The following is a 12,806-nucleotide window of genomic DNA, read 5'->3' on the forward strand; positions in this document are numbered from 1 at the left end:
GAAGCATCATCCTGCTACCATACATACTTGCAAATTTGTGTTCTGAAATTCTGGAGTAAATAACCAGTGTGTGATGTGGTAAAATAAGTATTTAAGGGGTAAAATCAAGAAGCAAGAAAACCAATGTTGAAAAAAGGGAAGGATCTTCCTTCTATTTTGGGAATTCCTATCTCTTCCCAGCCAGTATACAGAACTTGTGCTCAATTAAACTTGTGCAGACCATAAATTTAAAAATGCCCTTGATACTTCTTTATTTGATACTTCTTTATCCAGGCAGGCTTCTCTGGTCCTTGCAGCCATTTGGAAAAAGTGCTTCTGTCCTGTGGTGATGGTGACAGCTGGAGATGGAGACTGGAGATAGCCTCAGGTATTCCCCTCAACCCGTAGCATCTCTGTCGGAGCGGGGCAGAGCTGTACCTCAGCGTCAGGGCTGTGGCAGGATTCGGGCTGTAGCAGGACTGCATCAAACACGGCCCTGGTACAGCGGGGTGGGAATGAGGCGTAGGTAAAGCCTGTGCCCTGCAGAGAAGGAGCTGTACCTGGGAAGAGGTGGAGATAAGAAACTCCTTTAATTAAAAAAAACAGGGAGGTAGTGGAGTCATGAGAGTGGGGTTTAGGGACCCTGGCCCTATGGCCATGAGGCTGCCCTCCTCCCCTCACATCCATTTTGTTGGTTTTGTTGGCCCCTGGGTGCCCCCTGCCCCTCAGGGTGTTTGTGGGGGGGAGCAGGGCTGTGGCTGCGCCCCCCTTTGCCCCCCCACCCCCCATTTCCAGCATTTCCATCCCATTTTCATCTCTTTTAACCCCCCCGTGTGCCCCCCTTAACGCCCCCCTCAGCGCTGTCCCCCCCCGGGGGTTCCTCAGCAGCACCCCGGGGCTGGCTCCGAGCGGTGTCAGCGCCCCTGGACCCCCGCGGAACCCCCCCAGGGGCTGAACCCGGGGGTCCCTGAGGCGGCTCCGTGCCACAGCCCCGGGGGGAGGATGGGGGGGGGCGGCCCCTCCCCGCCCCATTGGCGCAGGGCGGCCGCAGCGCCCCCCCCCCCCCCGCCTCTGTGCGGCTCCTCACGTCCGCACCGCCCCCCGCCCCCGCCGGAGCGCAGGGTTCTGATTGCAGCTGACGGACAGCTCGCTCCGCCTATTGGCGCCCGCCGTCCCGCCGCTTAGGTCCAATAGGAGGCGGGGGCGGGCCGCCGTCTCCTCAGAGCCGCCTTCTATTGGCGGAAAGCCACTGAGCGACGCGAGCACTACCGGCCGGCCCTCCTGTTGGTAGGCGGGCCCTCGCCGGGACCGTTTCCCCCAATCAACGGCCGCCATCGCCTTGTTGTTCGCCGTCCGCCCTCTCTACAGGCTGCTCCCGCTGCCTCTCAACCTCCTGGCGTCCAATCTGAACGAAGGCGTCGCCGTCCTTGACCAATCAGCGTGCCGAGGAGGCGGGCGGCAGGTGCTGGCCGCGGGGCTCTGCGCTGTGCTGCCGCCCCCCTTCCGCTCTGCCCCCGGCCCGGCCGCTGGGGCGCTGCGCGCACGGGGCCGCCGCCGCCGCCGAGGGGGGACCGCCCGCGGCTCAGGTACGGGGGCGGCCGCCGCTGCCTCGCCCCGCTCCGTCCGGGCCCCGCCGCCTCCTCCTCCACCTCCTCCGTCCGCGGCTCCACCCCCGCGGCGCCCCCCTCGGGGGCTCCGGCCCGCGGCCTTCCCCTCACGGCGCCCCCCCCCCCCCCCCCCCTCCTCCTCCTCCTCCTCCTCCTCCTCCACACCCCGGGGCCTGCCTCAGGCCGGGCCCCGGCGCTGCCTCAGGCTTCCGGACAGCGGCCTCCGCCTCCTCGGCGCCCCGGCCCCGCTCCGTCCCGGCCCCGCCGCCCGCTTTGTCTCGGGGCTCGGCGGAGGGGCCCTCCCGCCGCCATCTCGGGGCCGGGGGGCGCTGCCCGGGGCCCCGCGGCCGCCTCGGGCTCGGTGCTGAGCTCCCCCGCTCCCCGCCGGGCCCCCGCAGCAGCGTACAAAAGGCCCGGCTGGAAGGAAAACCTGGCGGCTAGGATGCGCTACGGGCTTTTTTTTTCCTTTTTTTTTTTTTTTTTTCTCCTTCCAGAGGTTGTCAAAGTCTAGTGTCAAAACCAGGCTTTCTCCCTCTATTTATTTATATTTAAATAAACCTGACGTTTAATTTTTTTTTAAATAAATAAATCTGTGGGATTTATACCCGGACGTCCTTCCCCTGCCCAGCAGTTCGGGCACAAACCCTGCAGCAATGAAAAAGTGAGGTGCCCGGTCCCCGAGGAACAGCAGTCTGCAGAAATTGTGTGGCCACTCGCGCTTTGTCGACTTCCCCTGGCCTTCAGCTGCTCGGCTGCTTTATTAATTATTATTTTTCTTATATTCTATAAGAAACGGGTGTAGGATGTATGAGTTTCTGTTCTTCTGTCGTGTATGTGGTGGAAGGGGAAAGCCTTCATCTTAAGGCTGGCTTCGGTTCATACAGCTGCGCAGGGTCATGATGTGTTGCCGAAAGACCGTTTTGGACTCGTTTGCAGGGGTTAAACTTAAGAATGAGACCTAGTTTATGTACGTTTCTTCTTTACTTTTTTATGAAAGCTGCTGCCCTGGGCGCTGCTCAGGGCACAAACACAGCAATGCAGAAACAGGCCTGGAGCACTGGGGTTTGGTGTGGGACCAGGTTGTCTTTGTGGGCGGTAGTGTAAATAGCTGGTGTTGTTATATCGAGTCTGACCTTCCCTAAGTTAAGTTTCTTTTAACCAAAATGGAGTTGATTCTCAGGAACTCTGCTCATCTGAAGCCTAATAGTTTTTTTTTCCCTTTTCACACCCAATAAGTCACTTCTTTCTTGTGGATGCTTCTGGTTTTGAGGTCTATTCTTATTTCCTAGTGTTCTTCTGTCTACTGATCTGTTAGAACTCGTGTAATCGCTAGAAATCTTAAGACTACAATTTAAAGCTTACAGTTACATTTCAGCAATTACAGAAAATAACTGTTGGAGTACGTAGGGGTAATTGCTTTTTGACAGTAAGTTCCCAGTTCTTAGCTTCCCCTGTAATAAATGGAAAAAAATTGAGAGAGGCAGAGCGAGTCCTGCAGTGCCCAAAGGAATCTCTCTCATTAGCGGTAGGAGTTACTCCTATGCAAAGCGTAGGCAGGTGGATACACCTGGCTCTTTGTTGGGGAGCTGCTGTTCCTGCATGAGACGCTCACCAAAACTTCCCCAGACAGGGAAATGCTGGCCAGCGCTCAGTAGCGTGTGATCCTTTCACCTCTTTTGCTCCCTTAAAGGCGATAATTCACTTCTCCGATCCAGGGAGAGCAGCAGATACACAACTTTACGTGTAACAAGTTGGTTACATCAGGAAATCAGAGCACCCGGGCAGAAGAACAAAGTGCTCACGCAGGTCTGCCAACTTTGACGTGAGGGTGATTGTGGTCTTTTATATGTAAGATCTCCCGTACATAAGAAGTTCATCAGCTTTTGATGAGAAGTTGCTAGCACAACGCACTTTGAGGGAGAATCCCACTCGTTTCCTGCAGATAATGCTGGTTATTGGGCTCAAAGCTGCTCGGAGGCTTATTGAACGTGACTGTTGTTGGCACAGATTGTAGTGAAAACTATTTCCAGTGATGGCAGTCGGCTCCTGTCCTTTAACAGATAAAGGAGAGGGATTTGTTTCCCAGATCTGCAGATGCTGGGCGTTTTAAGTCCTCAGATGCGTGGGCAACTTCTGAAAACTCTGAGCTGTTTTTGTACAACAGGACTCGAGAAATTTTATATGGGTTGGGAAAACCAGTTTGTCCAGCCCTGCTGGATAAGCATGTTGGCTCTCTGTTTCTTTGCACACTTATCAAGTTAGGTGTTTTGGGGTTTTGGGGATGTCCAGCTGTGATACCAACACCGCGTCGTCATTCAGCTGGCTGTAATTAACCTTCAAAGCTTGCATCTTGTGTCGACGGGAGCTCATACCTCAGAAATAATCGCACTGCCTTGCTGCAGGCTGAGACACCCACGCATCGGTTAACACGTTGTGCAAATCTCTTTGCAGTTATAAGAATTAAAAACTTTATTATCTTTTAATTAATTCCTGGCAACGTAGAAAAACTGCACGCTGGTGATTTTTTTTTTTTACCCTTCCTGACTCACTTTTTAACGTTTTGTGCCGTTGAAAGGGATTTGCAGTGCCTGTTCCTGTCTGTCCCTTCATTGTCTGCCTGTGCTGTATGCAGCGTCGCTTGCAATATCGCATCTGCTAATTTCAAAGATGGATGACGGCTAAAGGTGTCACTGCAAGGGGGGGATTTGCTTAATATATGGGGATGCTTCCAGGCTTCTCTGTGGCCATTCGAGCCACTCGTTGAAATAATTTTGTCTGTTGAAGCATCAGAAGATGGTTCGTCTCTTTGGTGCACCAGCAAACTGAAATCCCCGAGTACTGCAAAATACTGGCAGAAACCTTGTCGTACTTGGTGGTAGTAATGTCACGTTAACATCTGTATGAAATCATTGTGGGATGAGAGGTGTGTTTTTTTTCTCTTTCCAGTAGTTTTCAGTAAACTGGTCATTGCTCAGTGATATTTTTCTTTCTTTTAGCCCGAGTATGTCCCATCTTGTCCCAGCTTGCAGATAGAGTCACTTACACCATGGCTTAATTTTTAAGGTGCTTGATTTTATTTATGCTTTCATAGAGGAAATGATTTTGTTTTATACCTTAAGAAACTCCTCAGTTATGTTCTTACTGGATGGCTGCTGGCCCAGAACACATTTGTGCCCTGTTGCGCTGCTTTTGCACCGTGTAAGATCCTTCGCTTTTCTCTGCCTCAGTTGTGGCAGAATTGGCTTGCAGCTGGATTCTTTTTCTTTCTCCTTGCTGTTTCAAAAGGCTTGTGAGCAAGCCACACTCCCCAATTTCTTGAAATGTATAGTGTATATCGTGTTTCCTAAAGATATGTGACAAAAATGCTGTATTTGGTGTGAGAATACACTGTTGGAAGTCGGTGGTGCGTTAAGATTGTTTCCCAACCAGTTGTGATGCTCCTTTAGGGTTTCTGATACGTATTTGGAGTAGGGTAGAAGATTTTGGTGGAGCTCTGTGATTTTCTGTTGTTGCAGGTAAGTTTATATAAAGTTTGCCACTTCAGTTCTGTGTCAGCAAAACAAGCAGTGCTTCTTGGGCTGGGCTGTGTGTGCATTAAGATTTGGGGCCATAGCTTCCAGAGGGAAGAACTGGGTAAAACAGAGCTGAGAGAGATTAAAATTACCTTGAAGCTCGTGTGAAATTACCTTGGTTTTCTACCAGGTTTTGCTTTAATTTAGGTTCTAAATTTTCACTCTTTTGAGTCACAATTTTGGTTAAAAATTATGAGATGGATGTGACATAAAATGCATACCTGCAGACGATTTCTTGTTTCCCCTTCTCTCTGTGGAGATGATGATTCCAAGTTACTTACAGGTGCAGCTGAGGACAGGATTTCTTGCTAAAGAGCAGTCTGGAGGTGTACGAGGTACGAGATGCTTCCTGGTCCTGCTCTTCCCCCTGCTGGCTTTTGCTCTTGCTCAGCCTCTTCCCGAGCAAATGATTTTCTGGTGGTGCAGCTGCTCTTAAGCCTGGAATCTGGGTCAGTGTGTCACGCCCACCCTGTGCAGGACCTATAAGCACCTTGTGCAAAAGAAACAAAAAAAAAAAGGCAACCAAGATTTTGAGTTTGTATTGGCAAAATATCCAAAAGCAGTGAGAGCGTTCAATGATCTAACCAGCTAATTTGTGGAAATTCAGTCTCAAAAAAATCCGAGGCAACGCAGAGAAGAAATTGAGCAAGTTGCTGAGAAACGTTGCTGCGGGCTTGGAGTTCTGGCAGGTTTGTGGCCAGAAGGCTGTCAGGAATTAGTCCTCATTAAGGTATTAGTGTGATACAGGAGCTACCCTGCTTACGAAGTGATGCAGCAAAGTCTTCGGATACACATGCTCCTTCTGATAGTAGCCTGCGGGTTACTTCACAAGATTTTAAGGTTTGCAGCGCTGCTGCCTCGGATCTGAGTGCTGTGGGTTGAGACTGTGACTCCTTGTTCCAAGTGACCAGGAATATGCACAGAAGAGGTGCTTGTTATCCTCGATTGCTCCTGGTCTGGGAAGAAGGCGCTGCTTTCAGTGGGGTGCTGCTTTGAAATGCTGAGCTGTGTGGTGCTCTGATGTTAAACCTGAAGTTAAAAGTCTCAAAGTTAACCTGAAGTAGTGTTGAGTGACAGCAGGGCTGCTGGGGCCGGCGTTGACGTATGCCCGTGGAAGTGGTGCTGGCCAGGCAGCAGCTTTTAAACGTGGGAATCCCAGAAGGCAAAATGTGCCCCTGCGTATTTGGGTCTTATTTTTGGAGGAAAATTAATTCAGCCCATTTGAACTCAAAGGCATTCCTCCAGTGTCCCAGTAATTGCAATGAGGCTGAACCTCAAAAGGACCAATTGGGATGATTTTATGCACGTAATAGCCTTGCACTAAAGATAATAAAGGTAGAAAAGGGCTGTAAAGATAACTATTGTGCCAGGCATATAGCTGGAATTTGTAAGATCCTTGGTTCTAGGTTCTGTGTCAGTGATGGCACGCTAAGCCTGGTGGGTTTTGTCTGTCTGTCCTTTTAGTGCCTATTTTTTTTTTTTAAAACACATTCATTTTTAGTTTATCTTGCCCATTCAGAAAGGCAGTGAATGTGAGGAGGAGAGGCAGTTGTGTAATGATTCTGAATTCAGTCAGAAAAAAGCATCACAGGAGGCTGTTGACTGCATTGACTCAGGCAGTAATTGTTTTCATTTCTAACAAATTTATTGCTCTTAACTCTAAACACGTTTTCTGCTTTCAAATGCCGGCTGTGACTTTAAATAATTCTGCTGCAGTTTGAAGAAATGTATGAGCAACTGTACGCTTACAGCTAAGAAGATGTTTTAAGGGAAAATTCTATTTTACTCTAATGAGCTACATATGCTGCTCGATTTCAAGTAGAGGAGAATTGGGAATTCTGGGGAAGGCTTGCGGGGTGTCACAGTGGATGCTTCCATTTGTCACAATCCGAGAACTCCGTGCTCCGCCTGTGGGTGCTTGCTGTGCCTGCGTGGGCACGTCACTGGTGCGCCTCATCCCTCTGTGACTTTGCTTAGACACTTTGGAGGATGTACAAAGCTCACAGCACTTCGAGGTTAAAAAGGTAACGAGCTGAGTATAGGGATGAGTTTTTGGAAAAGGCCTTGGTTTTAAATTCGTGCTGTAGTCCTCCAGGAGATCGGCCCTTTCAAAGTGGGCTGAGCAGCAGCAGGAGCTGCAAACTTGTGAATCCACGCGAAAAGCTGTAACCTGATTCTCGGCAGCAGAGGGGGGAGCAGCGATCGGTGTTGCAGATGCTTGTTGGAACCCTTCCGGACGCTCGGGATTCATAATCGCCTCTTTATGTGCAGTGGGGATGGTTTGCAACTCTTTATCTTTTGTTCTGCTGAGAAACTTCCATAGTCCTGATCTGCGAGAAGCTGGCTGTAAATCTGAGCGCAGCTGACGTGCTGAGAAAGGAAGTCGATAGAAACAGAAGAATCTGCCCTCTGAGTTACAGCCTAATTCATCAAAAAAAAAAAGTCATTTCAAATAAACACATGAGGTTTCCATTAACGTTTGCACTCAGTGCTCAACAGTCAAATAACGAGTTAAAAATAAACTTGTTCTTGAGTAGGTTTCCCACCTTTTGTGTGTGAAATGCCTCTGAAATATTAAGTCACAAGAAGCTGATGCAGGCACACTTTAAATCTGTCTTGTATTTTTGTTTGTTTTTATTTTGTATTTTTTACAGCATTTTCAGTTGAAGATCAGTGTAAGGGGAAAAAAAAAAGTCTGAATTTATTTTCATTTTAGCTTTGCCAGGAACCTGAGGTAGATGGGGCAGAATTCAGGGCAGAGGCTTTCCCCTACTCTGAAGAGAAGAGGCTGCTTGCACGTGCTCACAGCTCTGGTGCCTCCGTGAGCGCCTAGCAGAGCACTGAGGGAGGTAAAAACCTTCAAGGCTGTGAATCCCCGTCCCTCCTGGTGCTGGGTGCTGTGAGATGGGCTGGTTTTGCTGAGCACCGTGTGCTTTACTGCAGGCGAAGGAGGCTGCTGTGCACCGCCCACGCTTCATTTGCTGTTGCACTCCTCGTAATCAGTGCCTGCTTGCCTCGCCTGAGAAGGGGCGTGAAACCACCCCATGGGCAGTTGAACTGGGGGTAGCGAGGTGTAGACACAAGTTTTAAGTCCCTTTTACAGGTTTTTACTTTTCCGAGCACTGACAGAAGTAGTTATTTCTTGTTCTTGTGGGGAAAGCAACGATCTCATAGCAAAGTGGTCTCCCTTGAGAGCCTCGCCCTGGGCACAGCAGTGAGCACAGGGAGGGCAGCGTGAGGTGAGGGTGGATTTCCAGCCTGTTGAACACTCGGCAGCAGTTTCCAGAGAGTGCACAGCAGCACGTTCCCAGCAGCTTGCTTTGCAGTGACGAGGAAGTAAGGCCTGTCGTGGTGCTGGTGGTAAATACATACAGGCACCGGGGAGTTCTCAGTATGCTGTCCAGCCTGCCTTATGCTGAGAAATCTGGAGCGAGTCGGGTCTGTCTTTTTGTTGGCAGTACATTGGAAGGACAGGGGAGGCTTAATAGGTCCATTTGGATCAATGGATGCGAGTTTTCAAGGGAAATTGTCAGGTGAGGAAACCAGAAGGTTTAACAATTTAGGTGTTGAAACAAGATTAGAGAATTTGTTACCATTGATATTCAGGTTCCTGTTGTTCCACAGTGCTGCCAAGCTTTGACTCTGTTCTGATAGATCCAGAGGGCTGTAATGATCTCTTCATTAGATCTTTTTTTTTTTTTTTTTTCTTTTCCCCCTTTTCAGTAGTGGAGATTTGTAGTTCCCTGCCTTGCTTTGGATTACGTTGTCCTTAAACGGTCTCCTGCGAGGGTGTATAATTCACTGTCCTTGCATAGTGTAATGAGCTGTAGAACTTAATTTTCTTAACTGCTAACAGCAGTTTTACTGGTATTACAAGTGCAGTGATGTTTGTTGCATTGATTAGATTAAGAGTTAGTAGGTTCAGTGTTCTGTAGTAAAAGGGCAGCCCGACTGAAGAGCACCAGTAACCCGCGATGCATTTTAAGGCACGTACAAACTCCAGTTTGTGCGGGTGATAAACTCCTCTGTCTGGGGAAGAGAGGAGAGCTTGCTACAAGCGTGCCTTCTAGAAAAGTTTTATCTACTGAGTCTTTTCCTATAACGGTTTCGGATGTTTGAAATGCTTTTTCTGTCTCGTGGCAAGGCTGTGGTTTGATGAGATGGTGGCTTTGCATTGTTGCCATAGGAGTCCTGTGCTGGTAACTACAGCCGTGGTTTAGAGCGCAGCCATGTAACCGGCGTCAGCTCCCTGATCGCTTCGCTCTGTGGCACCACAGTAATCCTGTTTGGCACAGGAGAGGAACAAATGGCCGTGGATGGGAGCTCAGTAGCTATCCAAGTTGGTACTGCTGTGAAATTTCCTCTTGCTTCAAACCAAGGCCAGGCGCTTTGTTTATTCTGCGAAATGTTGATGGCTGTAGTCTGTTTCCTACAGCAGGGTGTGATGCTGCTGCCAGAGCGTGTGCCCACCGCGAGCGCAAGTGGGTCAGCGTGCGTGTTTTCTGCTCCCTGCTGGTACCAGGCTGCAGAGTGCCCTTGGGAGGATATTTTGTGTGTTCAAAAGATGCCTGTTCAGCCTCTTCTACCACAACACAAGTGAAATCTTGTGGAGTTGCTGTGGATGGTATGAATTTTCTTCCAACAAACTTATTTTTGCTACCCGTGGCTTCCATGCGATAATTTTCCCTACAAGATCTGAATCCATGCTTTCTGCTTTTATGCTACAAGCGTGTATTCCAGGGGGTCTTTTCCTTCATCTTTTTGAATTTTGCTTGTTGGGCTTCACTGCCATTGACAAAAAGCCAGTAGGAGGCTTCATGGGGTTGATGATGTAAAAGTGCACCTTTGGAAAGACAGCCGGTTGTTCCAAAGTATTTTTGTCAACTGTATGCAGTAATGTGCACGGCAGCTGGGCATGACGTGGGCAGAAGTTTTACTTTTAAGCAGAAACCTCGTGCCTTCTTTGAAGGGTTCTGAAGAGGATGGTTTGCTTCACAAGATTAAAGATGGTCTTTTGGTGCTGCTGTATAAACAAAGCGAGTCTTATGTCACAAATCTGCTGTTTTCTACTGCTGAGATCTGGATTGATAACGGGTAGTTTGTAGCACTAGCAGAACTGGCTTGTTTTATGCTGGCAGAAGCATGCCCTGGGTACGTGTGCAGTATTTGGCTCCAGCGCTGAGACAGATTCATTTCCACTAATAGTCTCTACCTGTAGTCAAAGTTACCCCCTGACTCAAAAGCCTGAGGAGGATGAGTTGGCATTATTCCACTCCTCAAAGATCAATAGTGCCCGAGCCGTGGGGAACTGCTTGAAAAGTCCCCAAGCCTTTCACTGAAAGACAGGTTTCTGGGTTCTGGAAGTCCTTTAGTAAGCACAAGTCGTTGATCTCAGCTGGGCTTCGTAGGCTTTTTCTGTGCTATACAGAGCTTTCAATCAACAGGTGTAGGATTTCTGTCACAAAAGTGTCTTAGTTCACATCAGTTTTAGAGGTTAAAGTCTCACGTAAAAGTCATTGAAATTAAAAACTCAGCTCTTTGTGTCCACTGCGATAATTTCTGGAGACAAGTAGTAGTGTTTCCTTGCCACCACTGCAAATTAGAAGGTATTTCATAATATTTCACATTGGTACTCACTCTTACAAAGAAACAGAGTGCACCCAGCTGAGAAAAATACCTTAATTCTTCTTTTCATGAACTAATAGGGGGCTCAGACTCTTTCTGCAAAATTGTCCTTTTCAGTATTATTAGTGAAGAGAGAAGAGGTTGTTCGCATTGTCACCATCCACTCTGCTGTACGGCAGAGCCTTGAATGCAAAATGGCTTTAGTGTTCCCAAAACAGTTGGATTCTGCTGTGAAATCTTTCTCAGCGAGCTTATTACAGCAGCGTTGTATCGAGGTGGCCTCCTTCGATCACGTAAGGCAACAGCACCGCATGGCTCCCCTCAGCAGCCTTCAGGATCTTCCATGGCCCCTTGTGGGGCTGGGAGCTGAGGGGTTAACAGGGAATGCTGCTGCTATTTATCCAAACTGCTGTAGTGCTGCTATTGCAAAGGAATTAAGAGAGAAATCCTCTTCTCCCAAAGCTTGCCCTGGGTACCAAGCTCCTCAGGGCTGCTGAGGCGGAGGGGATGTGGCTGGAGCTGGTTATCCGTTCACCTGAGCTCTGTGGCTAGTTTTTATTGTAATGGCGTGCTTAATTTAGTCAGGTGAATGTATATTGCAGCCAGTGTTATCTAGGAAACATTGAGATGTTCCTTAGGATAAAGAGATGGGGTTAAACATGGGAAAACCCAGTGTGTTTTACCAGCTCTGTGCTGCGGAGCTGCGAAGTACCCTTCTTGTGCTGAGGTGAGTTCTTGTGCTGAGGCGAGTAAAACCTTTAATTAATTGGTCAAATTGTGGAAGTAATTTAGGATTCCAGCCCCACCCCGCCCCCTGCCTTGTCTGAGGATTTCTGTGGGCTGTTCTCCCAGCTCATTGAGTAAAAATTGAAGTTGCCGAAGGGCATCTTCGTGAGAAGATGGGATAGAACTACTTTTTTGGTGTCCTTCTTTTCCTAGTTGTGGACAAAGCTGCAAATACTGGGAAGGCCTCCCTGGAGCAGATGGTGCTGGCATGGCTTCTCCTCAGGAAGGAGTTCGGGTTTCTCTCTCTCAGGGCCAGATATGCCAGAGCAGCCTGCATGCAGCGCGGCACTGCGCTCCTGCTACGCGGCCCTGTGGCATTTCTGGTCCTGCTTTAAAAATAGCAAAAGTGTCCTCAATGTGATTGCGTTTGAACAGGAGTTTGGGGATGGTTTCTCTGTGTCCCCCACTTCTCTGATACTGGCTTTTCCTCTGCTTCAGACTCTTCAACCGGGCCAGCCCCTGCCATTTGCTGGCAGAGAGCAGCGCCCTGAGCCGGGCCCTGCTCAGCTCCAGGGGCAGGAGGTGCTCTTTGCTATTTTCATGCTTCTGGAAAACACTTGTATAGGTATAGATCCGATGTTTCTTATCTTGAAGTCCTGACCCTGAAACACAGGAAAGGCTTTTCTGCAAGGCTGTCAGACATCTCTTCAGGCGGGGTCACCCTGCAGGCGGAGGGGCCAGCACAGGGCCGTTTGTCAGCCATAAGGGGTTTCTGTCAGAAACGCAGTCATTGTGGGAATCTGTGAGGTGCTGAGCTAAGGGACTGGGTCCACAGCTTTTTACTAGGCTGATTTTGCTCAGGAATATTGTGGGATGCTCGAGTTTACAGAGTCTGTTCACCGCGGATGCAGGAGAGCCTCGGCTCTTTCTAGGCCTGGGATTACTTGGAGTGCTGTGCTGGGGAGGGGTGCGGGCTGGCAGACCGCTCTTCTGAAACAAGTCTGATGCGAAAGTTACTCTGAAAATATTCTGAAATTTCAAGTCAAAACTGCTCGTTTCCCTTTGAAAGGAAAAGTGTTTAACCCAGTTAGAATTGGAAAGGAAGACTTGCCCTGGGACCCCATCTCTGCGGGACGTTTCCTCAGTTGCCAGTCTCTGGAGAAGGAGCTCTGTGCCACGCACACTGATTAAAACCATGATAGAGCAGTCTGGCTCTCTTTCTTCTTTCCCTAACTTGACGAGTACTTTTAGTAGCATCTGGAATACTTTCTCGCTAGGTCAAAATCAATTTAAATCC

The 12,806-nt window shown here is 49.0% G+C and overlaps 1 protein-coding gene and 1 long non-coding RNA gene across 4 annotated transcripts in view; one reads left to right on the forward strand and one right to left on the reverse strand.

The window, feature by feature from the left end:
- Positions 1-71: 71 nt before the first annotated feature.
- LOC137845109 (uncharacterized) lies at positions 72-1,382 on the reverse strand. Its single transcript, XR_011090098.1, has 2 exons — positions 1,249-1,382; positions 72-539 (listed from the first exon to the last, which is right to left on the reverse strand). It is a non-coding gene; the product is annotated as an uncharacterized lncRNA (long non-coding RNA).
- A 50-nt stretch (positions 1,383-1,432) lies between these two features.
- The window catches only part of KDM4B (lysine demethylase 4B), a 90,495-nt gene continuing 79,121 nt past the window's right edge, over positions 1,433-12,806 (forward strand). For all 3 annotated transcript variants that reach the window (XM_068661989.1, XM_068661990.1, XM_068661991.1), the window contains exon 1: positions 1,433-1,565. The gene's annotated coding sequence lies outside the window, so the exon portion shown is untranslated. The remainder of the gene's footprint in view (positions 1,566-12,806) is intronic.

The sequence above is a fragment of the Anas acuta genome, chromosome 26, assembly GCF_963932015.1.
Source record: "Anas acuta chromosome 26, bAnaAcu1.1, whole genome shotgun sequence".
In the NCBI taxonomy this organism is placed as follows: domain Eukaryota; kingdom Metazoa; phylum Chordata; class Aves; order Anseriformes; family Anatidae; genus Anas; species Anas acuta.